The sequence below is a fragment of the Schistocerca cancellata genome, chromosome 2 (genome assembly GCF_023864275.1).
Source record: "Schistocerca cancellata isolate TAMUIC-IGC-003103 chromosome 2, iqSchCanc2.1, whole genome shotgun sequence".
Lineage (NCBI taxonomy): Eukaryota > Metazoa > Arthropoda > Insecta > Orthoptera > Acrididae > Schistocerca > Schistocerca cancellata.
Genome location: NC_064627.1, coordinates 225,442,449 through 225,461,902, shown reverse-complemented (window position 1 = coordinate 225,461,902; position 19,454 = coordinate 225,442,449). Strand labels below are relative to the sequence as shown.

Here is a 19,454-nt window from a genome sequence, read left to right as displayed (position 1 = left end):
CTCTCTAGCTGTTCTTCTGTGAATGTGTTGCGAGTCGGACGCAAAAGTATTGTGCTCCATACTGATATAATCATTTTATTGTAAATTTAAGAGTTTAAGTGATTAAAAATATATGTAGCCACAAACAAGCGAGAATGTGTATCACGAAAATTCGCTCCACCGCCACAATGGGTGGCCATGTTAATGTAAGTTTCCGTTTCATAATATAATACTTAAAGCCTTGAAGTTTATTTAATTTCAAAGAAAATCTCTCAACCTTATTTTCATTAATTATACCTGTGATAATCTTTTCTGTTTAAAAGATTTATGCAGCTTATGATCCAGCGTGTGTTCTGTCGGAACAGGAGGCTGTCGTTGACGACATCGCTATAGTATTTATTCCAAGTTCTTTCAGTTCCGTTTATATGTTCGTACAAATCCAATTAGTTGGTCCCTTAGGTTTCTTTCATGTAACTTGTCTGTTTTCTCAGCGCGATCTTCCTCCGAAAAAAAGAAATTTCTGTTCATTTTTTTGTAATTTTCGATATCGCGAATGAGAAAAGACAGCCGCCTCCTGCTCCGAACGGAACACCACGACTTTTCTAACGTCGGAGAGTATCGCACGAATTTTCCGCTAAAAGGTAATAGAATTTCTTAAAGCTGGATCAATTACACATGTTGCTGCTGTTCTCCGACAAATCTGGTGTGATTAATAGTAATTTATTCTGTCACGACAAAAAGAACCAATTTTATTTTTACCAAAGCAACAAAGCTTTCAATTAAAAAAAAAAAATCATACCAGAATGTGTGCAACGTTTTCTGTTTCGAAGAGAACATCAGCCACGTGTTCTCTATGAGGTCGAGAATTATTGTCCATCAATATGAAGTCTGGGGCCACACGACCTCACAACAATCACACATGAGGTCCCAAGATCCTGTCACAATATCTGACAACAGTTAAACTTTGCCAATTCACCCATACAATTCATGATGAGATGTGCGAGTGGTCCACGGTCCACATAATCTCTGCCCACACCATTAGGGATCCTCCTCGATAACAGTCTCTTTCCACAATGCTTGGGTTTTGAAATCATGTTCCATCTTTCTTCCAGATGCGAATGCTTAGAGAATCACTCTCCAGACCAAATCGGGACTTTTCTGTTAAAAGAACACTGGCCCCCTGTTCGACATCCAGGTGGTATGTTGACAACTCCACTCTAGATGATCCCTTCTGTGAAGACACAGCAAAGGTACACATACAGCAGGTCTCCGACAAAGGCCAGTCTGCCGAAGCCTTCTGCCACTGTTTGTCTCAATACAACATGTCCAGTGGATGCTGTGAGGTCAGATGCCAGTTGCCATGCAGTACTAATGCAATATAATGATTATAAAGAATCCGCCTCGATTGCAAATAAAACCAGATGTTGACCTACGTTTCGGCGCAGATAACCATGCCTTCTTCGGAACACACTAAAACTACAAACTGCCTACAGAGGCATGGTCCAACATTAATACAGAACGCCCAAAAAGGCAAAAGACTCACATAAAATGTAAAATAAACAGTACATGTGCACCGTGTCAATAGATGTACTTAGCTCAAACGTCAGACGTGTGCTTCCTCACCCCAGCAAACATTTGGTGGGCTGCAGGCTCTCAGGTAAACCTCTGCCTCTTTAGGCAGTTTGTATTTTTAGAGTGTTTCAAAAAAGGCGTGGTTATCTGCGCCGAAACCTAGGTCAACATCCGGTTTCTATTTGCAATCGAGGCAGATTCTTTATAATCACTAAAATTCATGATTGCTGGCGCGCTGCAATGTTAAAAGTTCTCAGTACTAGTGCAGTACAGTTGTGCCCTTACAGCCAAATAACACTCCTCTCTTTTTGATATCACACATGGCCGGCCCTGCCCTGGTCTTCGGGATACTGTTTCGGTCTCTTATAAATTGTCGCCATATCTATTGCTTATACAGCTAACTGCCACACTTCTGTAGCCAGAAGCAGGAGAAGGTACTACTCATACACAACTCAACTGTGCATGCACATGAGCTCGCTCACAACTACTCAAACCAATCTAATGTAAGCATTTGTGACATCACACTCATCGGAGGCAATTTGTTGTTATGTTGCATAGTCTTCCTAAAGCCTTTGCGACATTTTGCTGTTGGCAGATGCCTGTATGAGCACTGTTTTTGTTGTTGTATATGGAGCATTTCCTTTGCAACTGAAGTTTGATTTTCGTTTTTTCTCTTGTTCATGTTTTATTGCTGCAGTATTATTCTGCAGTAGCGAGATACAGTAATATCCTTTATTAGAGAATTTGTTCTTACTAGTCAAAGTTACAAAATTTAGTTGAAAACTAAAACAGTGAAAATTTCCTGGAATTCTAAAAAATTCCTGGGTTTTTCCCGATTTTCTCCCGGATGAAAAAATTCCCAGGTTTTTTCCTGGATTTCCCGGGTCGTATACACCCTGTAGTACCATCGAGACAAGTTGTTAGGTTATTCATAGTGTATAAGCTAGTAGACTTGCTCAAGAGATGCACATGTGTGCAAATGAACAGGCAGTAAGCACTGCTGAAGCTAAAATAAAAGTGGGACATGTGCAGTGAGAAAGCAAAAACATAGTATAAATTATTTTGATATTTCTGTATCTTACTGTGTATTGTTTCTGTCTGTTTTGAGCAATGTATGGTTTACAAGATATGGGATCTTGTTAACCAAGAATGTGATGCAAACAGGTACTTGTGATAGTGGTACTAGATACCGTCAGTACTCATGATGAGTATCACACTCCAGCAGATCAGTAGAAGATAAATATCTATTATTGCACCACATGTATCAAATTGGTTTTGTAAAAAGAAGTATTAAGAAATACTGCTCAAGTTGTAGCATTATCATGATTCAAGTCAAATGAATGTTGTGTATCTAAACTGTTCACATTTATTGGCATGGCTATGTGACTTTTTAACAGTTACCGCAGAGAGCAATAAAAGACTTCACAATACATGTATGATTAATTTAAAATGTTAAGAAACAGTAAAGTGTTTATTTTTATAGTGACAGCTCATTTGTATTGAAGAATACAATGAAAAGACATATAATTTAATAATGATTACAGATCTCCAACACGCCAGATGTGAAGTAGAACCACAACTTTATCTCTAATGAAAGAACAATAATTGATGGAGACTTCTTAATGCAATCTACCGCCAGTACTCCATTTCTTTCATTAATTATAATTGCTGATAATTGGAGAAATATGAAATGAAATAACATCTCACGCAATATATTGAAGTTAGTACATTACGTGACAACAAACATTACAACATCAACTGTATGTAGTTATGAAAATAAACCAAAAAAACTGTTGTGACTCGCCGATCTTTCAAACTGCCGCCACACAGTTACGCGCGTCCTCTACATGTGGCGCTGTCTACCAGCCATGCAGCAGCACCGCCACCTAAGCGGCCAGCCACCTAGCGGCCGCTATACTCTGACTCAATTCGGATTTGACTGTCAAAGTGTACGCACGTCTTACTTTGTTTACTTGATCTGTGACTTACATGTATTGTGTCGTCCTTGAAATATATTTGTTCAACTTGAAGTTACAACAACTGGCGATGAGGTAGTGAATTTTTCTTTTTCATTGTTGACCCACAGGTTTCCATGGCTACTTTAGAGCAACTATTGCAAGGTCTCATCGAACAGCAAACGCTTCTCACAAATGCGATTAGTGATTTCATCACGGCATCCAATGCGGGGCATCTCTCGTCGTCGTCTCCCCCTCGTTTTCCTCCTTACGACAAGACGGCGGAAGACTGATCTGATTACGAAAAACGTCTTCGACAGCACTTCTTGGCATTTCATGTCACGGACGACCAAACATGTAGGTCTCTGTTCCTTTCACGGATTTCACCTCAAATGTATCAGTTGTTGTTGCAATTGGCTCCTTTGAAAGATCCTGCGTCTTTGTCCTTTGCTGAAATGTGCTCACACTTCTGTCCGTCTATTTTCAAAAGCATACGCATGTGGCAGCCTCTCATGTTGCCTTTTATTGTTGTCAAAAACGACCCACTCAATCCTATCGCGCTTGGGCTGCTGAACTTCACGGCCTCAGTCGAAAGTGTCAATTTGTTACTGACGTTCACAAAGAATCCTACGCCGATTCCATGGTACGAGATGCTATTATCCGGTTAGCACCCGACAAAGAAGTTAGGCAACATGCCCTTCAGTTGGCGCATCTGACTCTAGATGAAGTCCTATCCATTGCTCAGTCTTTTGAAATTTCTCGCACCGCTGGAGCGCAAATAGAGGCAGGGGGTGACGTCGGGGACACACAACCTCTGTGCGCTGTTGACGAAGCGTGCGGCGTGTCTCCGCTGGCTGACGTGGCAGCAGTATGCTCCCAAGCGCAGCCTCGGCCTAACTTTAAATAAACCTCTAAGAAACTGCAGCAAACCCCACAGCAACTTCCTTCATGTCTGCGATGTTTTACAAAACATTCACAAGAGGATTGTCCCCAATGTTGGGCCGTGTGTCACAAATTCAAAAAGAAGGGTCATGTGTCATCCGTTTGCAAATCCGACCGCATACCTGATGTTCGTGCACATGACGCTGATTCTGCTTCTGTGTTGTCTGTCAATTGTACTTCTTCCCTTTCAGGGAAGCTGTTCCTCACTTTCCAAATACTTGGTCGGGATGTTCGCATGCAGGTGGATACTAGTTCTGCTGCCACTATCATCAATTCTCAGACATATCTTCAGTTGGGTTCTCCAATCCTGTCAAATGTCACTAGGCAATTACGGACTTACAATAAACAGAAGATTTCTCTCTTGGGACAATTTTATGCTGAGGTGTCTTACAAATTTGTCATTCACACTGTTCGCATATTTGTGGTCAACCATAGCAATGCGGAGAATCTTTTTGGTTTCGATGCTTTTCGTGTTTTTGGGTTCTCCATAGATTATTGTCAATATCGTCTCTGATGCTATTCCTTATGCTCAATTGGATTCCTTGATGACAACATTTTCGTCCCTTTTTTCTCCTGGGTTAGGCCGTGCAAACGACTTTGAAGCTCACATCATGCTCAAACCCACTGCTTGGCTAAAGTTTTTTCGGGCTTGGCCCATTCGTGATCAGGTCAAACGGGAGCTGGATCGTCTCACTGCTTCGGGGGTCTTGCTTCCTGTTACTTCCAGTGAGTGGTCCTCTCCTGTCATTGTCGTTGCTAAGCCCAATCATGATATTCGTCTCTGTGGCAATTTCAAAGCCACTGTAAATGCTCAATGCCTCATCGACACTTACCCTATGCCTCGACCTGAAGAACTGTTCACTAAACTTGCTGGAGACCAGTATTTTTCTAAACTTGACCTGTCAGAAGCTTATCATCAACTTCCTCTCGACGCTGCTTCCTCGCAGTTTCTGGTCCTTAACACGCCTTTCGGCCTCTATCAATACCAACGATTGCCATTTGGGGTTGCCAGCACCCCTACTCTCTTTCAGCGATTCTTGGAACAATTATTGCTCACTGTCCCTGGGTGTATAAATTACATGGACGACATTGTTGTCACTGGCTCCACCACTGAAGAACATCTTCAGAATCTCTGCACACTTTTTCATGTCTTACAGACACGGTCTTAAGTGTAATCTTCAGAAATCAAAATTTTTTCAGGCATCTATCATGTACTTGGGATTTCAACTCTCTCGGAATGGTATTTGTCCGCTTCAGCAAACTGTTGCTGCGATCTATGCCCTTCCTCGCCCTACATCTGTTAAGGAACTGCAGGCCTGCTTGGGGAAAATAGCATACTATCACGGGTTTTCCGTCTGCTGCTTCGGTGGCTCATCCGTTGCATAAAAACGTGCCTTTTCACTGGTCCGCGTCATGCGATGCGGCTTTCCAGGAGTTGAAGACTATGCTGTAACAGGACCCGTGCCTGGCTACTTATCGACCTGGCCAACATCTTGTTCTTGCCACGGACGCCTCTCAATATGGGGTCGGTGCAGTCCTAGCGCACCGTTTTTCTGACGGTTCTGAACAACCCATTGCTTATGCCTCCAAAACGCTCACAGATGCCCAACAAAAGTATTCTCAAATTGAAAAAGAAGCTTTGGTCATTATTTATGCTATTCATAAGTTTGGTGGTTTTCTCTATGGATCCAAATTTCATCTTGTTATGGATCACAAACCACTTGTTTCCTTGTTTCATCCATCAACATCACTTCCTGACAAGGCTGCACACCGCCTCCAGCATTGGGCTCTTTACTTGTCTCGTTTCAATTATGAGATTCATTTCCGGCCGACGGCTCAACATGCGAATGCTGATGCACTGTCTCGCCTTCCCATGGGTCCTGATCTGGGATTCGATAGGGACGAACTTTTGTGTTTCCACCTGGATGTTGCCGAGCAGCGGGTTGTGGACAGGTTCCCCATCACCGGGGACCGGCTGGCGGCTGCTACGGGTTCTGACCCTACCATCTCCCGGGTTTTACATTCTATTCAGAAGGGTAGGCCAGATCGTCTGTCCGCTAAGACTTCTGATCCGTTGCGGAACTACTATGCTTAGCGTTACCGCCTCACGGCTAGGGATGGTGTTATCCTCCTTTCCACCAACAATGCTTCGCCGTGTGTTGTGGTACCTGCGTCTTTGCGTGCTTCGGTCTTGCGCCTCCTTCACCAAGGGCACTGGGGTGTCTCTCGCACAAAATCTCTGGTGCGCTGTCATGTGTACTGGCCCGGCATCAACTCTGAAATCGCACATCTGGTCGCTGCCTGCGGCCCTTGCGCGTCACAGGCTGCCGCCCCGAAGTCATCTTTGTCACCGTGGCCTTCGCCTGAGAAGCCCTGGGAGCGAATTCATGCTGACTTCGCAGGACCTTTTTTAGGCACTTATTGGTTTCTCGTTACTGACGCCTACTCTAACTTTCCTTTCATTGTCTGTTGCACGTCGTCTACCACTGCGGCAACCACAAATGATCTAGCTCGCATTTTCTCTTTGGAAGGCCTTCCCTCTACTCTTGTTACTGATAATGGTCTGCAATTTGTCTCTTCCGATTTTGCGGATTTTTGTGCCCGTCACGGTATCATGCACGTCACGGCCCCTCCGTTCCATCCACAGTCAAACGATGAGACTGAACAACTGGTCAGACATTTAAGGCTCAGATGCGGAAACTCCTGACTTCTTCTGCTGCTGATGATGCACTTCTCTAATTTCTGGCTTCTTACCGTTTCACCCCCACGGGCAACCACAGCCCGGCTGAGCTCTTACATGACCGACAGCCCCGCACATTACTTCATTTTCTGTGGCCTTCCACCTCACGGCCGCGGGTGTCTTCGCTTGGCCGGTTCACCACCGGCGACCTTGTATGGGTACGGGGATATGGCAGGCGGTCAAAAGGGAGTCCTGGCCGTATCTTACGACACCGTGGCTGACGCCTGTATGAAATCCAGATGGACATGGGTGTTGCAGTGCGTCATTCGTACCAGCTTCGGCCTCGTGTGCCGGCAACGCCTGTTCCGGATGCCGCTACACCACCTTCGGCTATATCTGACACTCGGGATCCTGGAATCTCTCATTACTCACAGTGCAGTCCTCTCACCATCATCTCGGCGCCAGCACAAGAACTGACGCCAACAGGAGACGAACCCATGCGGGAACCAGATGACCACCATCAATCGGAACAACTCTACTCGCCTTCTTCTCCTACGGACACGGACACATCGCCCATGTCTCCTGTTATAACAACCGGACTTGCCGCAACGGGCAGATTGGTGCATGGGGCCCCAGCCGATGCGACCCCCACGTCTCCTGTCATTTCGATCCATTACCGTCGGGGACACTTCTGTCCGTACGGGAAGCCTCCTCCTCGAGACTTTTTGGCCAGTCAAACAACACCTACGGACGTTAGCAATCTACAGGCCACCTCCACGAAGACGTGCAAAAAACTTCAAAGGGGGGAAAAGTGTTGTGACTCGCCGATCTTTCAAAGTGCCGCCGCGCAGTTACACGCGTCCTCTACATGCGGCACTGTCTGCCAGCCATGCAGCAGCAGCAGCGCCACCTAAGCGGCCGGCCAGCCAGCCAGCGGCTGCTAGACTCGGACTCAGTTCGGATTTGACTGTTAAAGTGTACACACGTCTTACTATGTTTACAAGTAAACTGTGACTTAAATGTATTGTGTCGTCCTTGAAATATATTTGTTCAAGTTGATGTTACAACAAAAACATAGATACTACATTACCCAAAAAAGAGTAAGACATTTAATCCTTTAAATGTGCACAAGACCCATGGCCTGATCATTCATGGCCTGAGCATTCTCAGTGGGTTCGATAGATCCATTCACAGCATTTTATGGCTTGTAGCTAATGGGAATGACTAATTTCAGGCTGGCAGGTGTTAGAACACTACTAGTTAATGCTTCCTCCACCAGTTTGTAACTATTATCAGTCAATATATTGTATTTTATGAACTGTGTAAAAGCTGTTCTAGGTAGACAGGGGATTTTGTTGTCTGTATCCTGGACAGAAAATAATTTCTCTAATTATCTGGAGCCTGCGGAAGACTTGCTCTCAAAACTGGCACATTATTCCAGATTTTTGTGGTAAATTAACAAGTAAGAACACAAGTGTTGTCGGCACATTACAGCAAAACAGAGAAAAGCTCCCCAACTTGTAAATGAAGAGGGGTGAATATGTAAAAGTGGTCAGAGACAAGCAGATGTTTACGAAATGGAAGGCCAAGAGAGAGAGAACACGGAGGGCAGCATATTCCATGATTATGCAGTTAAAGTCGTAAGATTGGCAATGTACAAAAGCTCAGAGTTGTCATGGATTATAACAAGAACATGGGTGGTGTGGACATTGGCGATTCCCAATTGCAGATCTACCACATAGCCATGAGCAGACTAAAAAAACATTATCAGGTAACACAGGCCAACGATATTTTTTTTTTTAACTTTTTTTACTTGATAGCTGATCTTTATAGATTTTTATTAACTGAATCCAAATCTAGCCATAGTTATTTTATAACACCCCTAGTTTTTGAGCAATATGCTTTTTATTATATAGTATAAAAATCCTTTGCTATACGGTAAATGAGGAAATTAATGAAACGCTTTGTTACAATGTAAGCATGGTTTGTATTTACAGTAAGCTACTTAAAACAATGATGTGTGTTAATAGAGGTTTCACTTGTCAGCTGGAATCTGTTTGTATTTTCTTTCTCTTTTTTCTTTGAAGCTTCTTGTGTAACTTTTTCTAGATAAGTCGCTTGCTGAACTTCTCAGCAAAGTGACAAACAGTAGCCCGTCACCATGTTGGTGTTTCAGTGGTCTTGATAGGGGTTTTCCATCACTTTAATGTCCTGGTGAAAATGCTCTCCTTGCTCCTCACTAACATCTCCCATATTGTCCGGGAAGTAATCAAGGTGACTGTCCAAAAAGTGAAATTTCAGCCTCATTAAACATCCTAAGGTTTTAAACTTCTTTAACAATATAGCTATAATAGAAACATATTCTTGGTCTCTTTCATGTCCTAAGAACTTTGGAACGACTCGCTTGAATGATTCCCACACTTCTTTCTCATTTAAGGTCATTGTAGATTCAAAGTTAACATCAAACATCAATTTTCTAATGTCAGGTCCGACAAAGATGCCTTATTTTATATTAGCTTCTGAAAGGTGTGGAAACGTTTGGCAGAGATCCTTAAAACATGATCCATCTTTCGGCAAAGCCTTTACAAACTATTTCATTAGGCTTAACTTTATATGTAGAGGTGGTAGGAGTAGAGTTGGATCTACAAGGGTTTTGCGTAGAATGTTCGTTATCACCAGGTTTTAAAGACTCCCTCACAGGCCAGTTCTTTATGCACCAGTGTTGATCCCTAGCCCTACTATCTCATTCACACAAGAAACATGGAAATTTGGTAAAGACACTTCGCTGACCAAGGAGCATGCATGTTACTTTTAGATCACCACATGTCATCCAACCATGAGCAGAATAGCCCATTTCATTTAGCACTATTTCTAGGTTTTCATAGCTTTCTTTCATATGTACAGAATGTCTAAGAGGTAGAGATGCATACATGTTACCACTGTGTAATAAAACAGCCTTTAAACTAATTTTGGATGAATCAATAAACAGCCTCCAGTCTTCCTTTTTGTATTCAATACCAAACTCATTCATCAGACTGGGAATGTCTGAGCAGTACACTAAATCACCTTCTTGTTGAAAAAACTTGGAAAATCGCTGCCCTCTCTTTCTATACATGTATATGCTGGTTCCAACTGCCAATAAGTTCATTTCTTTTAATCTAGAGCCAAGCAGTTCAGCTTTTTCCTTTGTTAAGCCCAGATCCCAAACCAAATTGTTAAGCTCGGTCTGAGTACACAATATGGGCTTTAGACTTTCTGTATTACAACGGAATTCATCATCAGCTGGTTCATTTAAGTCACACTGTACGTCAGAAAATACTTATGTTGGAATAGAATTAAAATCATCCGATGGTTCAGGAACCGGCAAATCTGCACCATGCCCTACTGGTGGGATGGCAGACTGAAGGTTAGGGTAGCTTATTACCTTCTTGTTTTTTGAATTATGACCAGTAATATCAACACTGCAAAAGTAGCAATTATCGGAATGATTTCTTGGCTCCCTCCATATCATAGGAACAGCATATCTAAAGGCTTTTTTTCTCCTTTTTTGACAATTTTCTCAGCTCTTCAACACACACACACATATAAGATACCTTATGAGGCACCCAAAATTTACCTTGATCACCAAGTTTAGATCCAAAATATGATAGATAAACATTTTTCACAAAGTCTGTAATGTTTCTTTGGTGTTTCTTAATCACAAATTCACCACAAATAGAACAAAAACTGTCAGCAGAGTTTTTACAACCACGATCAGACATTTTACTGAGCACATGTACAGGAAACGGGAAAGTGAGGTTAGGTTGACAGTAAACAGAACGCCATCTGTTAACACAAAAACAGAATCGACCTTTTTTTTGCCAGCAAATGTTTTTCAGCAGTGGTACCAACGTCATCTACATTCATTACACCTCCTTTTAAAATTATTTTAACTATATAAAAGCTGTTAAATTCTTTAAAAAATTGCTTAATTTAATAAATTTAACTGTAAAATGTGAAGAAATGGTGGGTGATACAGTTTTTTAAGTATCATATTTGGATTTCCCATCCTAAAAAACATAATAAGAAGGTATTTTCAGCAAAAAAGTTTTTCCATTGTTGGCCCAATTTATTGGATACTGTATGCTTCAATGCATACATTCTGTACAAAAAACCATGACAGCAACAAAATTTGAATTCATGATTCATCCGGGGAAGAATTGGCTGTATGCATTCTGCAACAAGGATCATCAACTGGATGACCACTTCTGGTGGCACCAAGAACAAATCATCCTACAACCAGGTATTTTTCAGGATTTTTGACAAAGAAAAATAAGAAAAAGATCAAGAAGGAGACGAGAAGTATGTGCGAGTACAAGCCTTCAAAATAAGACATATTATTGGTATGGAGAATGTGGAGTTACTCTGAGCAGCACCGTGTCTCCTGCAATATATTCTATTCGCTCTTAATTGACTTTTGTTTTGGTCCATAAACAAAAACCAGCAAAGACGTGTGTGAAGAGTGAAAAGGGCATATGATGTGACCATGCCAGCCAGCTTTGGGGGGGAATTACCCACTGGGGTAGAGGAGTGCATGAAAAATATCCACTTAAGGCATTATTATAAGTAAAGCAAAGTTGAAATCAAGCTGGTTTGACAACAGATGTGCATGGTGTTACTGGAGGTGGTATGTCATTTCCTTCTTCCAACCTTCGAACTAACTTACGCAGCTAGTTTTAGTGAGGACATACATACCACTGAATCCCATCCTTAAACATTCAATTAAAGAACATAAATGGTCACCTTATAACATTTGATCGACTCTGTCGTCACACGTGTATAAATTTTTGCTTACCCTATTTTCATCTTCACTTAATTACTGCAACCAACTTCTATTTGAATTTGCTTGCTGTTCTCAAATGTGACTCTGTTATAATTTCTACATTCCCTGTCCCCAATCAAATTGACATTCCCTGATGCTCTACATATTTATCTACTTATATACTCTGCAAACCACGTAAGTGTAGGGCAGAATGTACTTCCCACTATAAGGGCTTTCTCCTATTCCATTCATGTATGGGTAACAGGAAAGGAATGGTTGCTCAAATATCTCTGTGTGTGCTGTTATTAATCCAATGCGATCTTCAAGATTCCTAAGTGAGTGGTGCATAGGGGTTTTTAATACATTCCTAGATTCATCACAAAGTTGGTTGTAGAAACTTTACAAGCAATTTTCATGGGATAATTTGCATCTATTTTCAACTTTTGGTATCTGTTCAATATCACCTGTTAGTCCTATCTGGCATTAGTCCCACACACTTTAGCAATATTCTAAGGGGGGGGGGGGGGGCACACAGATGTTTTGTATGCAAACTATTTAGTAGACTGATTGCATAAGCTGCAGTCTGCCACCTGCTTCACCTATGATTAAGACTATGTGATCATTCCATTTCATACTCCGACAAATTGTTACGCCCAAGCATTTGTTATGTGTTGACTGATATTATGGTCATAGGATACAGTGTTTTTTCGTTTTGGCAAGTGCACAATTTTACATTTCTCAACAATTAAAGCACGTTGCCAATCCTTGCACCATTTGGAAATCTTATCAAGATATAACTGAATATTTGTGCAGCTTCTTTCACGCATTATTTCGTTATAGATAACTGCGAAAAGCCTGAGGCTGCTATTAAAATTGCTATGTCATTATCATACAACATGAAAAGCAAGGGTGCCAAATAATTCCCTTGGGTACACCCGAAGTTACTTCTGCATGTGACAATGACTCTCCAGCCAAGATAACTTCTTGCATCCTCCCTACCAAAATATCCTCAATCCAGTCCTGAATTTCACTTTATACCCCTTAGTTTGATAAGCGTATCTGTAGTACTGAGTCAAATGCTTTTTGGAAATTGAGGAATACTGTATATAGTTTACTACCTTGATCAATGGCTTTCAATATTTAATGTGAGGAAAGTGCGAGCTGGGTTTTGCATGATCTATGTTTTCAGAATCCATGCTGATTGGCACAGAGCGGGTCATTCTGTTTGAGATACCTCATTGCAAATGAGGTAAGAATATGTTCCAAGATTCTACAACAAATGGATGTCAAGGATATTGGGGAGCAGTTTTGTGGAACACTTCTGCTGCCCTTTTAGTAGAACAACTGGCCACAGTTTTTTCTTTGAGAGATCTATGGTAGATTACATTCACAGAGGGGCTAACTTAGCTGCAAATTCTCTATAGAATCTGGCAGATGCCACTGAGCCCTCGAGCTTCATTCAGTTTTAACAATTTCAGCTGTTCAACACCACTGACACTAATATCTATTTTACCAACCTTCTCAGAGGCACGAGAATTAAATTATGGCAATAACCCCGGGTTTTCCTTCATAAAAGAATATTTGAAAACAGAGTAAGCTTCTGCTTTGTTAATCTCAATTCCGTTTCCTGCCTTGTCCATGAGTGATGATACAACTTTGGTGCTACTAGCAGCCTCCGCATGTGACCAGAATTTCTGTGGGTTTATGAAAGACCACTGAACAAACTTCTACTGTCTTGACAACCAAAGATTTTTCATCTCCCTGTCAGGACTTCTTTTAGTTATTTTGTCACTTTTGTATATGGCTGGACACCAGGAAAAACTTACGTAAACAAATTTCTCTTATTCAGAAGCGCTTAAAACGCTAATGCCAGTCTGCAAGCCAGCCTGTGTGGCAGAGCGGTTCTAGGCGCTACAGTCTGGAACCGCACGACTGCTACGGTCGCCGGTTCGAATCCTGCCTCCGGCATGGATGTGTGTGATGTCCTTAGGTTAGTTAGGTTTAAGTAGTTATAAGTTCTAGGGGACTGATGGCCTCAGAAGTTAAGTCCCATAGTGCTCAGAGCCATTTGAACCAGTCTGCATTTCACATACTCTCTACTTTGGCCATCATCAGATTTTCATTGCCCACATGACAAAACTCATCTACTACTTTATTCCCTAATCTAATTCCCACACTATTGGCTATTTTAATTGCACCACATTCAGCCATGCTTTTTTTTTCCTTTGTGTCATTCACCTTACACTCACTTTTCAAAACAGAAATTGTGTAACACCAAGGATAGGCTACAACACTGCCTATATTCTTTCTCAACTGCTACTTCCCTTTCAAATCCTTTAACTCTTTATAACTGTTGTCTGGTTATTATACATATGGTAGACAATCTTTTGTTCTATGCATTTTATCTCTGCTAACTTCTGAATTTCAATGAGTACATTCCAGTCAACACAGTCAAATGGTTTCCTTACATCTACAAATGCTATAATTGTAGGTTTATCTTTCTTTAGTGTATCTGCAAAGGTAAGTTACAGGATCACTGTTATTTTGCATGGCCCTACATTTCTTTGGAACTTAAACTGATCTTCCATGATGTCAGCTTCTACCATTCTTTCCATTCTTCTATAAATAATGTGTGCCAGTATTTCACGACCTTGACTTACTAATCTGATGGTTCTGTAAGTTCCCTCAAAATGCCAGTTCTCACTTATTGTTTAGAGACATGTACCCTACTAAAAAAAAGTCTACACAGAACATTTCAAGGGACAGAAATAAGACTCATAAAAACTATGAACCTAACTACTAGAAAGTGCAAGATCAAAAATCATGTAAACAGGAATACAGCCAGCATCAAAGCTCCTATTACTAGAGTAATAAAGAAAAATAGACTGTATTGGTATAGGCACATTATGAAAATGGACAATAAAAGACAGCTACAAAATATTCTGAAACAAAAGTCCCAGTCAAAACACCATGTAGAAGGCTCATAAAATGCTGGACGGATGCAGCGAAATCAGGTGTGGAGCAGAGAGAGTTGCAGTGGGAGATGTCTTGGAAGAGAAGCTCTATGAAGACAGGAGGATATGGCAAGCACCTGGGTATCACACACAGGAAACTGGAAATGTAAAATGATGAAACTGTAGTGCTGCTTCCCAGACTTTGGGCAAAAGTCATAATTACTTAGCAAAAGAAATGAGGAACTGTGTGGAAGCTGCTGTGAAGCATGTTGTTAACAGACTTGGGTCCGTAGTTGCCAATGTCACAATAAGAGACACACAAGGGGATTGTGAAGCCAGGAGAGTACAGCAGTAAACTGTACCACACAGTGCATGATGGATAACATGACTGTGTTCCAGGTTTTAGTAAAACAAATGTGTGCCAAACGCATATAAATAAATCTTAAACTCGAGGCACGCATCACCTCTCATCGCCAGAAACCAGCAGCAGCACAACAAAGTCAGGGCTACACCGAGATTACTGGGTATCACCAGCAGCAGCCATGGGTTCAAGACTGGGCTGTGCCTATTGCCAGCACTAAGTTCTTCATGGGACTTTGTGCCACAGTCCTGTCAACCTGCTGTCCATGCTTGCTGCTGTCACTGATGCTGAGTTCCTATGGGTCTTGGGCCACTGCGCCAGACACAGACCTACTTGTGCCAGAGGGCAGTGAGTCGTATCCCAAGAACAGTTGCCTTTGTGCACTGCCGCAGCTATGAAGTGAGCGGTCATTCGGCCTCCACAATGCTGATGAAAGTAGTGTGCTGCTGATGTCAATAGCCGTGGCCTCTGAAGGTTGCTGGCCTACCAAAGGCCTTCTGTCAGCAAGACACTGGCTCAGCAGCCAGGGTGGATGCTGCTGCCAATACGTTAGCACTGGCTGGAGACAGAGAGACATGGTTGCCTCACTATGTAATGCACTGAAATCAATAAATGATCATATGGCACTGATGACCAGGAGTCCCCACCTGAAGAAGTTTGGCCACCAAGTTGCAAATATTTTCAGTTGATGCCACACTGGACAACTTGGGTGTCGATCATAAGGACACACAACACCCAGTCCTAGAGCAGAGAAAATCTTTGTCCCGGACAGGAATCGAACTGGGGCCTGCTGCATGGCAGTCAGACATGCTGACCACTCAGCTAAACGGGCAGACAATAGAACTCATTCTGAACTATCAATGATGTTTCCTCTGGGCCCACCAACCCATCACTCACCCTGATCCCTTCAAAATGATGTGTCCCCAAGGATCTCAGTAGTTCAGAGGGAATGTCATCTACCCAGATATCCCATTTTAATTTAGGCCTTACTGTGCTCTGTCACACTGTTCTCACAGTATCATATGCCTCTTGCACCTTTCACCACACCCTTCTTTTTAATATGAGAGCCTCTGTGACATCATGGTACCAATCTACTGGTCTGCATCTCAGCCAAGTTCTTGCTGCATCAGTAACTTCTGTACCATTGCTGTTATGCTTCCTGTGGAGTCTATCCTTCAGTGGGCCAAAGTGATGGGAGTCAGATGGTGTGAAATCCAGGTTATAGCAGGGATGGGGAAGAACAGTTCACCTACATTTTGTGAACTCTTATTGCCTTGCATTATCATGGAGGAGGAGGAGTGTGTTCACTATTTTGTGGCCAAGAACGTGCTGTAACCATTTCTTCTATTTCCAGTAGCAGTCTCACAATATATTTAGTCTGACTATAAGGGAGGACTTCGAATAGAATAACCCCTTCAGTGTCCCAAAGGCTATACCCAAGACTTTAACAACTGATGACACTGTTTTGAAGTACTATTTCTATATTCCATTAATTGCTATTTTGTTTCAAGATCAAACTGGTGAAAGCATGTTTCATTGCGTGTGACAATGTTTGACAAGACATCACCACCATTAGCCTCATAACATGCAAGCAATTCAGTACAGACATTTCTTCTTTCCTCTTTAAAGCTCTTCAGGTAGGCATCTGGGAACCCATCAGGCACAAACTTTTCAATACACTAACTGTTGGACAAGTGTGTAAGCACCACTGACAGAAATGTCAAGCTGGGCACCAAGCTGTTTGACTGTTATTCATTGATGACATCAAATAAGTGCATCTACATGCTACAACACTGCAGGCATCTCCAGCTGTGTTTGGGTAGCCTGAGTGTGGGAGATCAGATTCCCTTCTCCTTGTTCTATTGACGACACACAATTCACCACGTGACTAGTTTTTATACACTGCCTTATGTCCGTAGACATTCTGTGAACACCTGTTGATATATGGTTTTCTGCTAAAAGGAAGTCAATAACTGCTTTCCGCTTGGAATGTACCTCAGTTTCAGACGCCATTTGTAGTCTGGTTATTGCACTGCCATTTATCCCGACAATTACTGGAAATATACAAGATGATGAGAGAATTTTTCAGGATGTTACAAACAAAATTACTGAGACCACTCATGATATGGGCCATGCCACTCATAATGGTGTAGTCTTAAGCACATCGCATAGAGCCCAGACCCTCATGATATGTCAACCACTCTACACTGTGCCTGCCTCAGCTTTTACTACGATCAAGGGCACTGCTTATACTACATACTGTGCTTGGAGTGTTGCTACACAATTATACTGTATGCTGAATATAGTGATTGTAGAATAAACCACACCTTGGTTAATTCAAAACTAAAATTCAAGTATGTTTTGTTTAGCAAAATTATGTTGTATGATTAAGATTTACACCCAGCAAGTGCAAGCCCTCGTCCACATCATGGAAGATGGACAATGGCAGAAAGCTGGGGATCTCCTGTAGGGACGAAGTACAATGGGAGACTTCATGCGTCCCCAGACTGCTACACTAGCTGTGAAGATCCTACAGAAGCGCTGAAAAGTAATGCCAACAGGACTCTGATGAAGCTACGATAGGCCTAGAAATCGAGTAGTGGACAATCTGTTGGCTTAGAAATGGAATGAGCTTCAGAAAGCATCGATATAATAGACAAAGACCCAACTGTAAACATGGATTGCCATTTGAAGCAATGAGTACTGAGACATTGACTGGGAAGGTGGAAGAGATGGTGGATACAATGGAAAGAAGGAAATTGGATTTATTGGGGTCAGCAAAAACAAGGTGGAAAGAAGAAGGAAGGAGAAAACTGAGAAAAGATTATTGATTATTTTGGAGTGGGAATGATGATGGAAGGAGAAATGGAGTGTTGTTACTAGTCAGAGATGGGTTGAATGAAGTACAAAGAATATATGACAAGATGATGATAAAACCATCACTGAATGGAAAGATCATGGAGATATTACAAGTGTATGTTTCATAGGTAGGGCACACTTCTGCAGAGAAACAAGAATTTAAAGAGAGAATGCAGAAATAGATGGCAGGAAAGAGTGTGACAGTAATGGGGAATTTAAATGCACGTGGTGGGAAAGAAAGACAAGAGTGGGCGAAATGAAGAAGGTGAAAAACTTTGATTTTTGCCAAAGAAATGGTTGGTTGGAACACCTGTTTCAACAAAAGGAAAGCCATGAGATTAACTGGTACAGTAATGACACGAGTACAAAGTCAGTAATTTACACTATTTTCTATGATAGTGAAATGAATATGAACATCACAGATAACTGAGGTGAGATGCTTTGGATAATGACCATAGACTGCTAATAATGAATCTCAGAGGAGCCAAGTATAAGAAAGGGACAGAAACTAGGATAGGTGTAATAAGCGTATGGAAGCTGAAAGAAGAAAAGAGCAGGTTAAAGTATCTCAGAATAGTACAGGAAAATTTCCCAATAGATGGACCAAAAATAGTGGAGAGGAATGGGGAAGATTTAAAAGGACATTAGTAAAGTCCACTGGAAGCAGCTTGACACAGGACAAGCAAAAAGTGAGAGAAGGAAACGTATGGTTCCAGAAAAGGACAACACAGACAAAATAAGAGTACCAGACAAGAAAGAAAGAAAGAGGCAAAAAGAGTGGTGGTAGAGGAGAGAAAAAGGTGGATGTAAGAGTGGACCGAAATGATGGAGGAGCATAATGAAATTTCAAAAAAGGTCTTCTATGGGATGGTTAAAAGTAACAAGTGCAATGACATGATTGACTATGTTCAAATGGTGAATGAAAGTGGTCAGGAGGAAGAAATTAAGGAGGAACTATTTTGTGGTTGTGGTGGTGGTGGGGATATGGGGGTGGTGGTGGTGGGGGATGGGGGGAAGGAGACCTGGACAAGGAGAAAAACTGAGGAGGAAGAAAAGGAACTGGAAACAGAAAAAGGAATTAACAGAGAGAGACGTAGAAGATGCACTGACAATTAGGAATAGCATAGATTGCTACTCACCATAAAGATGAGTTGCAGACAGGCACAAAGAAACGACTGTTACACATTGTAACTTTTGGTCAAAGTCCCCTTCTTCTTTACTGAAGAATGCTTTGGCCGGTAGCTATAATGTGTAACAGTCTTTTCATTGGGTATGTCAGTAACTCAACAGGTCATCTTTATAGTGTGTAGCAATCCATCCTTTTCCGAACGGTTTATTTTCCAACCTGGAG

General features: G+C 41.9%; 1 protein-coding gene across 1 annotated transcript in view; it reads right to left on the bottom strand.

The window, feature by feature from the left end:
- LOC126161552 (kinetochore protein NDC80 homolog) overlaps positions 1-19,454 on the bottom strand; it is a 194,681-nt gene that overhangs the window by 61,725 nt on the left and 113,502 nt on the right. The gene's annotated exons all lie outside the window — the stretch shown is intronic.